The 14,142-nt window shown below is 43.7% G+C and overlaps 1 pseudogene; it reads right to left on the reverse strand.

Moving 5' to 3' along the window:
- Positions 1-5,810: 5,810 nt before the first annotated feature.
- On the reverse strand, positions 5,811-7,236 carry LOC131911142 (SHC-transforming protein 1-like; annotated as a pseudogene).
- Between the last annotated feature and the right edge of the window lie 6,906 nt (positions 7,237-14,142).

Below are 14,142 nucleotides of genomic sequence, written 5' to 3' on the forward strand. Positions count from 1 at the left end.
AAGGAACATTTAAAAATTATTCGTATTGAAAGACTCCCAGCCTCCCTGCCTAACATAGCTTAGCTCAGCTGCTTTTGAATAAAGCCTGAAAGGTACTGAGGAGTTCAGTTAACGGACATGGGATAAACAGAACATTTGTACTTAGCCACCAGGCCCCAGAGCAAGGAACTAAAAGGTCAGAAAAACACCCTGTACCCTAGACAGAAGCTAGGCGTGGGCGAGCTCGGGGAGAAACCACGAGCTGACCTGGGTTCGAACCTGGCCTCATATGAATCATCCAATCAGAACTGGCCTCATTTGCATCATCCAATCAAGACTCTGTAACCAGGCTTCTTGTTTCTGTACCCGTGCCCGACCCTATAAAAACCCTCTGCTCCAGCCCGTGGGCGCGCCAGTCACTTGAGCTTCTTGAGAGACTGTGTCGCCCGGGTACCCGTGTTCCGGAATAAAGCCTCTTGCTGTTTGCATCTGACTCGTGGTCTCGGCGTGTTCCTTGGGCGAGGGTCTCTCCTGAGGGAAGACTGCCTTCGGGGGTCTTTCAGTATTAATGTTTATGTGTCTGGGTGAATGTATGTGTGTGTACTGGTGGGGACCAGAAGAGGGTGTCATGTCCCTAGAGCTGGAGCTAACAAGTGATTGTGAGCCACCTGACATGTTTACTGGGAACCGAACGTGAGTCCGCTGGAAGAACAGCAAGAGCTCTTTACCCCTGAGCCATCTGTCCAGCCCAGAAAAACATTTTTAAAAATGTGTTAGTTACTTTCCTGGTTACTGTGACCAAACACATGACCAGCAGCAATGTAAGAAAAGCGGGGTTTATTTTGGTTTACAGTTTGAAGATACAGCCAATCAATGGGTAACACCAAGCTGCGGGGGGCAGGTACACAGGCTGCTTTCTCACAGGGACTGTGGAGCGAGAGGCCAGTGGGAGCAAGGGCTATGGCGCCTCAAGGCCCACCCCCTCATGACGCATTCCTCCAGCTAAGCCCCACCCCTCATGACGCACTTCCTCCAGTTAAGCCCCACCTCCTCCTGACTCATTTCTTCCCACTAAGCCCCATCTCGGGAAGCAGTGTTCACAGTCGGGAACCAAGTGTTCAAACACTGCAGTCTGTGGGGTTATTTCCTATCCAAACCATAAAAACAAGGAACTCTAAAATGTGTTTCCTAAACTCATAAAGACTTTTTAAAGATTCCTGTGGGGACTACATACTTCTTAGTCATATCACTCAATATTTTTGAGAAGCCATTTGTATTTTGTAGACATTACCATAATTTTTATTCTAAGTTGATACTACCATTTCAATTCAGCTCTATTTGTTCAAAATGATTCTTGGCTTTTCCAGAAATGAAGTATAATAATATTTGAAGAATTGAGATTTGTAACCTTTTGAAGATGTGTAGAATTTTGAAAGAGAATTTTAAAGAGAGATCTCAGTACCTTTAGAATTAATCATATTCAAAATTGACTTCCAAGGAGCAATAGAATTTTATGTGAAATAACTGATGTTTGTATGTATTTTGCTGAGCTACATTTTAAAAGTTTGTAGATCACATATTGTGTCGAATGCTGGGTTTGTTACTTTTTTTTTTAAGGATAAGCTCTCATGGCTAGCTTTGAACTTGGAAACCTGCCTCCATATTCCAGGTGCTGGGATCATGGGTATGTGGTTTGTCACTTTTAAGATATTAACCTCTTGTCTTAAATTCTCTCATCCATAGAGACAGAATAACACAAAACTTTTTAAACTATTAAATAAATCCAGTTTGTGTGTGTGTGTTTGATGTTTTGGGGACAATATACCAAATCTCATAGTTAAACCTCTGACCTGGCAGAAAACATGGCCCTGTTGAAGCGTCAAGAGCTAAACCAACGCTCTGCTGTGAGCACACATTCCCCTGTGCGTGTGTGCGAGTGTGCGAGTGTGTGTGTGTGTGTGTGTGTGTGTGTGTGTGTGTGTGTGTGTGTGTATGGATTGCAGGGTACTGATTTCAGCTTGCTATGATACAGCTAACATCAGTGATTTTCACCAGCAACTGCTATTTTACTCCATGCAGCTATTTGGTTGTTGTATTTGTACTGGATTTCATTTTTTGGTGTGCACATATGTAGTGTATGTATGCACACGCATGTGTGTGCAGGTACTTCTTTCCTTCATATGTGTGTGGATCCCGGAAGTTGACTCTGAATATTTTTCCTCTTTGCTTCCCACCCTACTTTTTTGAAGCAAGATCTCTTCTTACTGAATGATGGCCAGCCAGTGAGTTCTGGGGACCTGCAGGTTTTCAGCCCTCAGCACTGGGGTTACAGGTGTGTACAACCATGCCCAGCTCTTATGTGGATGTTGGAGATTCAAAATCAGGGCCTCACGCTTGTGCGGTAAATAGATTACCCCCTGAGCCGTCTCCAGCTTTGTGGTGGCTGTCAATGAGAACAGTCTGCCCTCTGTCTGTCTGTCTGTCTCCCCCACCCCTCCCTCCTCTTTTCCCTTTCTTAGTGTTTTTTATTTCACACAGTATTACACAGCTCAGCAGCTTCTATGAGCCTTCACTGTCTTCTGAAATTATTGCTGTTTTTTTATTTTGAATTACAAGGTAAAATGTATTTAATGTTCAAGCTGATAAACTTTGACAAATGTACACTCACAAACTCACCACGACAGTCACTCCCGAAACTTTCCTCCAATTTTATGCTTACTACAAACAAAGCTGCTGTGAACATCTGTGCTTCCTACTCTTCCGAGTGGAAAGTGGGTGATGTAAAGAAACTGTCCAGGCACATTTCAAAACCAGCCCAATCATTCTACATTTCAAAGCCCTTGCTTTTCTCCTCAACATTTTATATATATATATATATATATATATATATATATATATATATATATATATATATATATATCTAATATATAATATATTACTAATATATAACATATATATATATAAATACACACATATACATCCACTATTATATATACATATATATACATGTATATATCCACTAATATTGTTGTATTATGGTTAATTGAGCCCTTGATGATTATAAAATGAAGTCCTTCATCTTAGTAATATTCTTTGCTTTGAAGTTTATTTTCTCTGCTATTATAGCCAATCCCATTTTTTATTAGTCTTAACTAATAGAAACTAGATTAGTTTTAATGTGGTTTATTGTCTTCTGAAGATCTTTTCATTTTTCTTTTCAGTGCTCAGGATTGATCCAGGACCTCATGCACACCCATTTAACATCCCTAGCTCCAGTCTTTTACTGTTAACCTGTTGTGTGTCCATATTTAAAGTGAGCTTCTTGCATGCAGTGTGATAGTTGGATGTTAAATTTTTTGACATTTATTTTTATGGTGTGTGTGTGTGTGTGTGTGTGTGTGTGTGTGTGTGTGTATGTGTGTTTGCATGTAAGTAGGCATACATATATGAAGGTGCCTGCAAAGGCCAGAAGAGGTGTCAGATCCCCTGGAGCTCAACTATAGGTAGTTATGAGCTTCACAACAATGAAACTCTGGTCCTGTGTTAAATGCAGCAAGTACTTTTACTCACTGAGGCATTTCTTGTACCCTGCTCATTATATTTTTATTTGGTCGGAAAGTATCTATTTTTTATTTGGGGTATTTAAGTCATTTACTTTGAATATAATCATCATGTAGTTAGATTTATAATGGCTCTATTTTTCAGTTTATCTCACCTCTTCTGTTTCCCTGTGTTTGTCTTTTTCCGATGTTTTTAGATGATTACAATTTTTATGCTTCTATTTTCTATCCTTTACAGCATAGCTGTGGCGGCCTGCTTTGCCCAGTGTCTGCCTGCAGCATACATCTTTCATGTCTCACAGCTCTTGGAGGCTTACTTTATCTCTTGCTGCACAGGGTGAGACCTTACACTAAATTCTCGTCCCAGTCTACCCCTCCTGGTCTTTGTATCGCATCATACCTTTTATTTGACATGTGGAGTTGCCTCGCTGGATGTAAGTCTACCCATGATTCACTTCTTTCTTCCACCTCAAGGTGTCATCTGTGTTCCACACGGATTCATCCTTGCTGTACTCGGGCCTGCATAGTTTATTGAAGCAAAGACTCTTGGGTGGGGTAATTGCATGATTCAGTTTATTTATTGCTCAACTCTTAGGGATTAGTGTCTCCTTTATTATTTACCATCTTGCAAACTGTTACTTCGTATATTTCGTCCTGTTGGCCCTTGCCAATGGAGAGTAAATCTTGTTACTGCTGCTCCATTCCCCTTGGAGTGGATATCACAACCCAGATACATTTAATACAGACTAATTTTATTTTTGAAGAAATACGGACTTTAGTGAAGACTATTTCCCTTTGGAATAAGACAACCAAACCTAAAACAGGCAATGGCAAGAGAGGAAGCCAGTTGACCTCTCCTTGTTCACAAGGCTACAGTTTGAGCTTGCAAGGTTTCTGTCCTGACTGCATCGGCCTGCAAGGGGTAGGTGGAAGGTAGGATCTGAAGTAAACTTTCGCATCACGACCCCACAACACTGTTTAATCAAACTTCTGCTCAGGTCTCTTAAGGAAGAAGAAGAAGAAAAAAAATCCAGTCCTAGTTCCTTTTAGGCCAGAGAGAGTAAACTCCCAACAGTTTTTTTTTTTTTTTAAAGGTTTGGAAAGGTCAACAAGGTGATGTATAAATGTAATTGATTATTAACATTTTGTGCTCAAAAGTAAAGCAAAATCAGGAAAACAAATTCACAGCCCTAAACTGTATGCATGTAAAGGAAGAAAAGAGAGTGCGTTTCCAGACCACAAACGGTATTGGGGGTTGTCTACAGCTTCAGTCTCAGTCTCCACAAAACCCACCCCAAGGTCAACTGTTCACATACCGGAGGCCCAAGTCAGTTACACACCCATCCCAAAGAGGGAGCCTGGATGGGGATGCAGGAAGCCGGGCCATGCTTTGGCTGTAGACTGTAACACACATGCAAACACGGGAGGGGGAGGGGCGGGCTTAAGAAACGTACAGACCCTTGGGGAAAGGGACCAAGGCAGAAGCCACTGCGCAAGGCAGGGGTCCAATCCTGGCCCTCCCTCCCTCGCCATCAGGACTGGTGTCTCTCTGTCTCTTTTTTTTTTTTGGTTTTTAGAGACAGGGCCTCTCTACATAGCCCTGACTGTTCTGGAATTGACTCTTGTAGACCAGGCTGGCCTCACAAATCCTCTTGTCTCTGCCTCCTGAGTGCTGGGATAAAAGGCATGTGCCACCAAGTCCGGCTTGGGACAATCTCTTAAGGGCTGCACAACCAAAAGACAGAGGAGACAGCTGCCACTCCTGCCCCCTTCTTCCCAAACACAGGAAGGGGTGCTGAGCATGACAGGGTTCCAGAAGCCAAGGTGGCAGCAACCCTATCCATGAAGGGCCTGAGAACTCTGCCTAAAGTATCTACAGACCTAGGAGACAGTCAAAGGCACAAAGTTTTGAGGAGTAGGGTATGTTAAGGAGGATCTGGGGTTCCCTGCAGACCAAGGTAAACTAGAGGTATGATTATTTCACTTCCCCCAAAGCATGATTGCTCCACTGCACTATCACCACAGGGCATTTTCCATTATAAGAACTCACCCTTTGGGGGGGAAAAGGCATCAGGTTGTCTCAGGCAAGGCCAAGGCAGTGGACCACTCTGTAAATTAGTACTTTGGTGAGGTTTGGGCAGAAGCAGGATACCTCCACAGGCTCCTAACTAAAACCTTCTTTCTCAGGTAGGCACTAAACCCAGTGTCCACACTGCTCCCTGCTCCCAGCTCCCACCCAAGACCAGACCCACAGAACAGAGGTCCCATGAGTTAGAGAACATGGTGGAAGGGGATGAAGGGCAGCCTCCAGGAAGGGCTGGGAAGAATCACTTTCTGATCCATGGGTTGCTATAGATACAATTTGCTGCCTGCAGAGCAGATGGGCAAGTGATTGACCCTGTGGCAGCTGATGAGGTGACTGAAACTCTCACAGCAGTGATCCTTTGTCTAAACCACAACTTCAGGGGCCACCGGAAGCAGGAGCTTGGGCTGCCCACTTCTGCAGGCAGTGAGCCCGCACTGGCCAGGTGTGGTTGCTTTCTCACACCAAGAAGTCACTGCTGAGCTGCAGCTGTGTCTCAGCCTCCCACTTGCTCAGCTTTCCCTGGAACCGGGACTCCCCTTGGAGTGGCTCAGCTATGGGCATAGACTGGGAAAGTGGAGGCATCGAAAGGACATCTTCAAAGGGCTTCATGTCAGAAGTCTCGGGGTGCACTGCCATTAATGGAAGGATTGGGGCAGGGCTTATCTAGATTCTGGATGTTGGCATAGGAGGGGTCATGGAAGAGTTCTCTTCCAGGGCAGGGTGGTGGAGGCAGCATGTGTTTATGGACTTCAGGGTCTCCTGCAGCGTGCTGCCCTATAGGCAGTGTGGCTCCCCAGTGGCTGGGCATCTGGGCAGTCGGCAGAGTGGCTCAAGCAGCCCCTTCCTGACGCCTCATGTCTACCACCCACCAAGAGGGGGTTCCTTCCCTGAGAAGTCATTGTAATACTGATAGTCAATGGCTCTTCTTCCTCTTCATCCCAAGCTGAGCCCCCAAAGCCATCCTGTCATGGGGGCTGACCAGCTTGGGTGGATTCCTGAGATATTGTTTGATGTGCAACTCAAAGGTCTGACCTATGGTGCTGATGACATCCTGAGCAAGCTCTTCAGGACACTCCAGGATGCCACAGGCTCTCTGAGTCACACGGTCTTTGGCAACATAGGCAACGTACTCAGCTGTGTCTGTATCCCAGCCAGACACGAATGAGACAGCTTGTGTGTGATGGTTGGCAATAACCTGTTTGCAGTCTGCTGCTGTGAGGTTAAGGCTGCTGGCGGACACAGTGAGAGCCATCCGCACTCTAGCAAACTTCAGGTCGCTCCTCCCCAGAGCAGAGCTGAGTGGGCGGCTACAGGGCTTTCTCTTCCTTGCTGAGCCATTGGCACCACGCACAGCTTCACACACTAAACTGGTGGCCTCCCCGGTGGCCCGAGACCAGGGATTGAAGTCAAGGGCTCGCACTGGTGACAGTACCTCCACACAACCTGTGTACCGGAACAAGTAGGGAACTCCGGGTCCCATGAATTTGTCTTCGATATGCGGCCAGCTTCATGTAGGCTCGTTGGCAAAGCTCCCGTGTCTGGTCAACTTCTCACCTCCCAGCTGGCCCCCTTCCACCCTAGTCCTGTGCCTGAACCTCCACTCAGCTTGTTCACATCCAGGTTTGCGTGGCGTCGGCTCCTCACCCGGGGCCAATCTGGTTCCTGATTGCGCAACTGTCAGCTTAAGTCACCGATCTACCTTTCTCCCTGGCCTGGGCCTCCCCAGACACTTTATTACTGTTCCATCTGCAGTGGATATCACAACCCAGATACATTTTAGTACAAACTAGGTTTTGTTTTTTAATTTGTCATATTGTTTCTTCATACCTTTATAAAGACTGTCTACTTTATTGAGTCTACCAAATAAAAGATGCATGGCAAAATTCAATTTGCAAAACAACATGGCTCTATTTCTAAATCAATAAACTTAGTTACAGTAATAATCTTTCCTTTAAAAAGTGTCATTAGTGCAAAATGTGGTGGCTGTGCTGGTTAGTTTTTGCCAACTTGACACAGACTAGGGACATGTGGGAAGAGGGGGCCTTAATTGAGGAACTGCCTCCATAAGATTGGCCTGTGGGCATTGTCTTGATTGATGGTAGATGTGGGAGGACCCAGCACACTGTGGGTGATGCCACCCCTGGGCAGGTGGTCCTGGGCTGTATAAGAGCAGTGGAGCAAGCCAGCAAGCAGCATTCTCCTGTGGTCTCTTCTTCAGTTCCTGCCTCTAGGTTCCCACCTCAAGCTCCTGCTCTGATGTCCTCTGATAATGGATCATAACAAGGTGTAATCGTAAGCTAGGAAACCCTTTCTGGAATAATCCTTCTGTACACTGTGTAAAGTATGCTGTGACTGATTTAATAAAGAAGCTGACTGGCCAATAGTTGAACAGGATAAAGTTATGCAGGAGAGCCAAACTGAGAACGGTGGGAAGAAGAAGGGCAAAGATGGAGAGTGTCCAGCAGATTCAGAGAGAAGCAAGATGGAATGCCATACTGAGAAAAGGCACCAAGCCACATGGCAAAGCATAGATAAGAAATATGGGTTGACATAAATGTAAGAGTTGGCTAGTAAAAAGCCTGAGCTATTGGCTGAGCATTTATAATTAATAATAAGACTATATGGGAAGTGGCTGCTGGTGCAGGAAAACTCTGGCTACACCCCTAATTTGCTTTTGGTCAGTGTTTTATTACAGCCACAGAGATGCAAACTGGAAGAGTAGTATACATCTGTCACCCCAGTACTCTGGGTGTGTGTGCATGTGTGTGTGTGTGTGTGCATGCATACATGTGAGCATACATGCACATGCGTATGTGGTCAGAATTTCAAAGCCAGTCTTGTCTACATAGCTGGTTTGAGGCAGCCAGGATGTCACGAGACTCTGTCAAAAAGACTCACCCTCCTTCAAAATTCTGCTAATTATTTTTCATCAGCAAACTAAGAAAAATTCTTAACTGGTGGAGTTCTTGGTGAGTATTTATGTAGCTGAAGTTTTCTCCAGTCCTGCCTGGCCCACAGTCAGGACAAATCTTTCTCACCTGCCAGTCCCACAGCATTCAGACCCAATTGAGTAAACACACAGAGACTTATATTGCTTACAAACTGTATGGCTGTGGCAGGCTTCTTGTTACCTAGTTCTTCTATCTTAAATTAACCCATTTCTATAAATCTATACGTTGCCACATGGCTCATGGCTTACCAGTATCTTACATGTTGATATTCACGGTGGCAGCTGGCAGCATCTCCTGACTCAGCCTTCCTGTTCCCAGAATTCTCTTCTCTCTTTGTCCCGCCTATACTTCCTTCCTGGCTACTAGCCAATCAGTGTTTTATTTATTAACCAATCAGAGCAACACATTTAACATGCAGAACATCCCACAGCACTTCCCTTTTCTTTTTTTCAAAAAGGAAGGTTTTAACTTTCACATAGTAAAATTACAGATAACAAAACAATTATCAAGCAAGAATTACAGTTACAATCTAGTCTACTTATAATATCTAGTCTATTTGTATTTGGCAAAATTAAAGAAGCATATTTACATTAAATATATTGATTGATTTTTAATTTACTGTTTTTTCTTGTCTGGACTGGCATACAACCTGTATTCTTCCTGTCTTTGCCCTGTGATGTGCTTGGATGATGGATTACAGCTATGTACCAAATTCCCAAAAGCTTTTATAAAAATTTTAATGTGAAGTGTATTTTGGACTTTACAGAAGAGACTATGGTGATCTTTCGTACACACACGCATACATACACACCACATATGTATGTATATATATATATATATATATATATATATTTAAAGTTTTAGAAATTCCTTTTTCATACATAGAGAAGGTTAACTTATGAGAATCATGTAGGTTTTTATTTTAAGATTTTTAAATTAATTATTATTTTAAAAATTGTGTCTCTGGGGGTGGTATGCATATGTGAGTAAAGATGCTTGTGGAGGCCAGCAGCTCAGGAAACCCCTCCTCAGAGCTGGAGCTACTGCAGGCCGTTGTGAGACCACTTCAACCACTTTGGCATGTTATGTGATTGTAGGCTTCAGTGTTATTGTGCAAAATAGTCATCATTGTCAAACAGATTTGGTGTGCTTTCAGAGTGTCCCATGGAGGATGGGATCGTTATACCCAGGTGGAGGGCAGAAATTTAAAGCTAAACTTAGCTTCTACCAGAGGTAACACTTTTGTTTGACAGTTAGTTAGATTAATGAAATAGTTTAAGACGGGAAACTATGCTCTTTAGGGCACAGTTGTCAGGCTGCAAAGAAAACAAAAGGCACCAAATCATCATGGTGGCAGAAGGTATGGCTGTGAAATCCAGTTGTACTGGAGGTCTTTATTCAGCATCACTTGTAAGCCTTTTTGGCTCACGGATGAATCCTCAGGGCAAATTCATTGTAAGCATTGAGGATGTAAGATTTCACTACAGTTCAATTTCCTGGGCCACAGATGTACAGAGAACTCCACTTAGGAGCAAATAGAAGAGAAGGTGAAGAGAAGAAAGGTCTCTTGTCATCGTGCGTGGGCCTGGGAATGTTCGTGGAGAGTCACACGCAGACCAGCTAAGAAAGGATGACATCCCCTGAGCAAGACCTGACCTTCTCACAGATCTGAAGGGCGGAGTGAAAACAGAGGTAGGCTTTTAGATAAATAGCTTATGTAACACAAAAATACATTTTACATGGTTAGTGCTAGACAATGAATACAGTGCAATAGAGTAGGATCATAATTAAAAACACACAGCAGACATGAAAACACCTTGTGACTTTAAAATTTAGGTCTACAGCTCCTTGTGTAAAGTTCAGTAAGACAAAGTATGTGATATATATGAAGGAGCAAGAGAATTGATGAATGAATGAAGTCTGGAAGTTCTCATGTAATGCAAGCAATGAATCCCCCACTTACATGATACAAGTTTATCATAACCTCCAAGAGCACAGGGAGAACAGAAGTAGAGCTCACACACTGCACAGCTCTGAGTTCTGACCTCTGTGTCTCTGATACCAAGCGAAAGCCGAGAAACCCATCAAGTCACTTTGCTTTGTTGATAGTATTTCTGTTTTAAAAAAGAAATGTTGTACTTAATGTTATCAGACAGGCATAATAATAAAAGAGGACTGGTGTTATTGAAGTTTTATTTGCCTGGAAACCTTTTTGCTGCATGAAAGGGAAGTTTAAAGGAAATATTTTACCTCTGAGTTTCAGTTGAGAGGCCACCCAGACCTCTCAACCAAGCTTTGAACTAGAGTCTAAAGGAAACGTTTGATCGTCTTTGTCTTTCAACTCGACAAAATGTTCTTCTCCTTCATGTGTGATTGTCAACCAGTTTTAGAAATGTAAAGCTCTTGGGGGTAAGATATGAGTCTTTTTGTTTAACCTTTGAACACCCTTCCAAGTGTCTGTCCTACTGCGGCACATCTCCAAAAGTGTTGCTCATTAGGCCTCTATTCTCCCTGCACTGGTGTGGAAGTAGTAAAAAATAAGGTTGTTGATATTTCATTTTGATTCAGTGCATCAGTAATGGTTTGTATTCATCACAAGACTGACATTCTGTCTGAGGAGACGGCTTGGTGAGTAAAAGCGCCTGCTGTGTAAGCATGAAGACCCAAGTTCAAATCCACAGAATCCTGTAAAAAGCCCGGCTTGGTCTCCAGAGTCAGTAACCTCAGTGCTGTGCGGGACAGAGACAGGAGGATCTCTGATGCTGGCTGGCTGGCTGGCAGACTGGTTCTCGGGTAAGCAAGAAACCTGTCTCAAGGGACTGAGGTGGAAAGCGATTGCTGTATACTTGGCTGCCTTCCTCTGGTCTCTGTGTGTAACTGCACACACACACACACACACACACACACACACACACATACACACACACACATACACACACACACATACACACACACACACACACACATACACACACACACACACACACACACGGACACACACGGACACACACCCCTATATATAGAGAGAGGAAGAGGGAGACAGAGACGGGGAGAGAGACAGAGACACACACAGAAAAGACAGAGAGACAGAGGAGAGAGAGAAGGCAGCAGGGAGAAACTTATGAGGTTGGTACTTAAGGAACTTTGAAGTGGTCTGTGGACCTAAAAACATAATTATGGTCTTATGGGGACAGAACCGAATTTGTTCTCAAATGATTAAATGAACAAGAAATATCAGATTCTAGCCCTCTGGTAACTACTCCACTTTCAGTGAAAGAAACTCCAGAGAAAGAAGACAAACACATACTTTGCTATAAAGAACATGTAGGCACTTTATCAGCTAAAACTTAAGAAAAATTTCCCCAAACGCTTCGAGCTTGGCATCCTTGCCCAGGGTCACTTTTCCTCTAAAGTGGGTGAATAATGGGGTAAAGAGGAGCCATAATAAAGATAAAAAAGATGATGATAAAAACAGGAAAGAATGGTAATTTATTAAAAATATCACATGAGTGACACATAGAATAAAAAAGATAGCTAAACCTTTGCTAAAAATGATCTTTTCTGACCCGGAAGTTAATCTGTAGTGCGAGGCCTCTGATGCTGCCTTAGCTTTTGTTAATAGAAGTCTATTCTGACTATAGACAACCCACTCTACCCATTGGCTTTTGTTTTGGCAGAGAGCCATGCCAGTGGCCATCTCACCATTAGGAAGCATGTATTAAGTGCTCACATAACCATTAATAGGTAATAACATAATTATGTGCACTTCAATAAATGCATTTGTATATCACACTACATTGTGGATAATGCAGCATTAAATGATAACATCAGATCATCTCCTCCTTTGGGCTTTTGTTATTCACTCAGTTTTCATTTTAAAAAGGCACTAAATTTGGCTGGCTTTCAGAGAATTCTTGACTCTTCAACACGTTAATCCTTTTAGTACCAGAGTGTGAGACACTGACCTCCATTTGTGTGTCAGCGCTGAGGGAAATCCAGAAAAAGACAAGCTAGCATCCACGGAGCCTGCTGCTTTGTTAGCAAGGCACATCACGGCAGAGCTGCTCTTTAAGGAAGAACGGTATTGGTCTCCACAGATGTGGGAGAATAAAGCAAGCCAAGAGGGCTATGGTGGAGATGGAAAGGGCCAGCCGCTCTTCAGAGGAGGAAGAGTGGTTCCCTGCAGGCCTCCCATCATCAGGAGGCCAGAACCTCGGCTGTTAGTGGCAGAAAGGTCTGGAGGAGCTGGAGGCACACATGCATCTCTTAGAAGCAGGAGCAACAAGAAGAGGGTTTTAGGGTTAGAAAGCCCCTCCTCGGGTCCATTCTCCATAGTCTGGCTCCCAGGACAGCCTACCTGCTGCTGAGCTCTAGGATGCACTATTGAGCACCAGCTTCCTGTCAACTGAGCTGTTCCCTTCTGCACTATTTTATACAAGCAGTGGCAAGTACCCTCAGCCCTTTGCTTCCCACCGTTTCTGCACACCTTTGCAGCTCTTTCTCTCTCGCCTCCTTTATTGCTTTCTTTTCTCCACTTTGAATCCCACATCTAAATGCTGTCACTGAATGTGTAAATGTGCGCATCCTGCCTGCTCCTTACCCACTTTCTAGGCTTCCGCTCTATCTGCCAAATGTACTTTTTGGAGTTTTCTTAGATGATCCAAAGAAAAGGCATCCCAAACTTTGACAACTGAAATATGTACACCTTTAGGAATATGGGTAAACTAGCTATAAATACGGTTCACTTGCTGACGGATTGCACACATTAAAAATCCTGTGCTGTGGCAGGAGGGCCAGCCGCAGAAGACAACATCAAAACTAGCATGAGAAAAGTCAGCTGGCAAAGGGTTCAAGAGCTTTGCCTGGGGCTAAGTGAAATGAACAGCTTTGTGGACAAAGCCCCAATCACCAAAGAGCAGGAGATGTGTGCTGTGTTAATGTCCTAGAGAGGGTCCAGAGGCTTGTGTGGCTCGCGGTTCTGTGCCCCTTTCCCTGGCTCACTAGCTCATTCTTATTCTTGGGAGTGGTCGGACTTCCTCAACAAATGATTTCTATTTCTATTTCCATTTCTAACTGTGTATCCATGGTGCAATCTGTTGCCCCGGGACAGAAGAATCTGGAAATTGTAGCGGGTCTTCTCTAAACTCAGATCAGAGTCTAGAGCATTATGCCACCTTGTTATGAAGATATTTCTTCCTTCTGTTCTCACAGTTCATGAACTGATTATTTAGAGAGCCCTTGCTTTCGGTGGTATATATCAATCTCTGTCATTGATCAGAAGTATGTGCATCTGCACTCCATTTAAGGTATTTGGTGTGTGTGTGTGTGTGTGTGTGTGTGTGTGTGTGTGTGTGTGTGTGTGTTGGCATGCCATAGTACACATGTGTGGAGGTCAGGAGATGACTTTGGAGAGTCAGTTCTCTCTTTCCATCATGTGGGTCCAGCAATGGGGCTCAGGTTTTCAGCCTGGGTGACAAGTACCTTTCCCCACTGGATTATCTCACGTGTCCAATGTTTTTTAGTTTTATGTTTTATTTAAGTCATTTGTAATTCTGCTGGAATTATG

The sequence above is a fragment of the Peromyscus eremicus genome, chromosome 5 (genome assembly GCF_949786415.1).
Source record: "Peromyscus eremicus chromosome 5, PerEre_H2_v1, whole genome shotgun sequence".
In the NCBI taxonomy this organism is placed as follows: Eukaryota; Metazoa; Chordata; class Mammalia; order Rodentia; family Cricetidae; genus Peromyscus; species Peromyscus eremicus.